At 33.8% G+C, this 2,500-nt stretch overlaps 1 protein-coding gene and 1 pseudogene across 2 annotated transcripts in view; one reads left to right on the top strand and one right to left on the bottom strand.

Annotated features, from left to right (window-relative positions):
• The window catches only part of LOC131988994 (scavenger receptor cysteine-rich type 1 protein M130-like), a 912,635-nt pseudogene that overhangs the window by 564,444 nt on the left and 345,691 nt on the right, over positions 1 to 2,500 (top strand).
• The window catches only part of LOC131988996 (dachshund homolog 2-like), a 144,215-nt gene that overhangs the window by 59,978 nt on the left and 81,737 nt on the right, over positions 1 to 2,500 (bottom strand). The window lies entirely within an intron of this gene.

The raw sequence follows: 2,500 nt of genomic DNA, 5'->3' as shown, positions 1-2,500 counted from the left end.
AGTGGGGAGGAGAGAAAGAAGGAGGGAGGGAAGGGAAGGAAAGGAGGGAGGAAAAGGAGTAAGGAAGGAGAGAGTGAGGGAGAGAGAAAGAAAGAGAGAAAGAGAAAGGAGGGAAGGAGGGGGGAAGGAAGGAAGTAAGGAAGGAAGGACGGACGGAAGGAAGGAAGGACGGAAAGATGGAAGGAAGGAAGGATGAAAAGAAAGGAAGGAAGGAAAGAAGGGAGGAAGGAAGGAGGGAAGGGGGAGGGAGGAAGGAAGGAAGGAGGGAGGGAGGGAGGAAGGAAGGAAGGAGGGAGGGAGGGAGGAAGGAGGGAAGGGAAGAAAGGAGGGAGTGAGGAAGGAAGGAAGGAAAGAAAGGAGGGAGTGAGGGAGGGAGGAAGAAAGAAAGAAAGAAAGGAGGGAAGGAGGGGGGAAGAAGGAAGGAAGGAAGGAAGGACGGAAGGAAGGAAGGACGGAAAGATGGAAGGAAGGAAGGATGAAAAGAAAGGAAGGAAGGAAAGAAGGGAGGAAGGAAGGAGGGAAGGGGGAGGGAGGGAGGAAGGAAGGAAGGAGGGATGGAGGAAGGAGGGAAGGGAAGAAAGGAGGGAGTGAGGAAGGAAGGAAGGAAAGAAAGGAGGGAGTGAGGGAGGGAGGAAGAAAGAAAGAAAGGAGGGAAGGAGGGGGGAAGAAGGAAGGAAGGAAGGAAGGGCGGACAGAAGGAAGGAAGGATGGAAAGATGGAAGGAAGGAAGGATGAAAAGGAAGGAAGGAAGGAAGGAAGGGAAGAAAGGAGGGAGGGAGGGAAGAAAGGAGTGAGGGAGGGAGGAAGGAGGGAAGGAAAGAAAGAGAGGGAGCGAAGGAGGGAGGGAGGAAGAAAGAAAGAAAGAAAGAAAGAAAGGAGGGAGTGTTCTTGTACTTCCTACATAGTGAGGACCGGAACACGTCTCACTCCTTTTAAGGGTTTTTTGAGAGTTCAGACTCCGTTTAAGGGTTAAAGGTGACATCAGGTTCATGTAAAGGTAACCATGGTTACCTCAGGGTCAGGGGCTCGGGGACAAGGTTATTATAGTTATAGAAAACTAACAAAATAACGACAACTAGGATTGAAAAAACATTTTCGTTAACTGAAATAACAATAAAAACAAGAGTTTTTATAAAAACAATAACTAACTGAAACTGTATTTTGTGGTTCCAAAACTAACTAAAACTAACTAAAATTATAGTGAAAATGTCCTTAGTTTTCGTCTTTGTCAACTTTTTTCATCCGTAAACCTTTTTGGTTGATATGAAATCTATTTCATCTATCTGGTTTTATGACTTAATAAACTTATTGGGGCTGAGATGGATCAGACAAAGGAAATAAAGGAAACAGTTGTTTTGTAATGGGGTATTTGTTGGGTCCAGATTCAATAAGGTCACAATAAATAACACTAATAAAAACTAAACTACAACTAATAAAAACTAAACTACAACTAATAAAAACTACAACTAATAAAAACTAAACTAAAACTAATAAAAACTAAACTACAACTAATAAAAACTAAACTAAAACTAATAAAAACTGAATTAAAACTAATAAAAACTGAACTAAAACTAATAAAAACTAAACTACAACTAATAAAAACTAAACTACAACTAATAAAAACTACAACTAATAAAAACTAAACTACAACTAATAAAAACTAAACTACAACTAATAAAAACTAAACTACAACTAATAAAAACTAAACTACAACCAATAAAAACTAAACTACAACTAATAAAAACTAAACTAAACCAATAAAAACTAAACTACAACTAATTAAAACTAAACTACAACTAATAAAAACTAAACTACAACGAATAAAAACTAAACTACAACTAATAAAAACTAAACTAAAACTAATAAAAACTAAACTACAACGAATAAAAACTAAACTAAAACTAATAAAAACTAAAACTAATAAAAACTAAACTACAACTAATAAAAACTAAACTAAAACTAATAAAAACTAAACTAAAACTAATAAAAACTAAACTACAACTAATAAAAACTAAACTACAACTAATAAAAACTAAACTACAACTAAAAAAAACTAAACTACAACTAATAAAAACTAAACTACAACTAATAAAAACTAAACTACAACTAATAAAAACTAAACTACAACTAAAAAAAACTAAACTACAACAAAAAAAACTAAACTACAACTAATAAAAACTAAACTACAACTAATAAAAACTAAACTACAACTAATAAAAACTAAACTAAAACTAATAAAAACTAAACTAAAACCAATAAAACTAAACTAAAACTAATAAAAACTAAACTACAACTAATAAAAACTAAACTACAACTAAAAAAAACTAAACTACAACAAAAAAAACTAAACTACAACTAATAAAAACTAAACTACAACTAAAAAAAACTAAACTACAACTAATAAAAACTAAACTAAAACTAATAAAAACTAAACTAAAACCAATAAAACTAAACTAAAACTAATAAAAACTAAACTACAACTAATAAAAACTAAACTACA

This window comes from Centropristis striata, chromosome 17, assembly GCF_030273125.1.
Source record: "Centropristis striata isolate RG_2023a ecotype Rhode Island chromosome 17, C.striata_1.0, whole genome shotgun sequence".
Lineage (NCBI taxonomy): Eukaryota > Metazoa > Chordata > Actinopteri > Perciformes > Serranidae > Centropristis > Centropristis striata.
The sequence above is the reverse complement of the archived record's forward strand: the minus strand, read 5'-3'. Positions and strand labels throughout refer to the sequence as shown.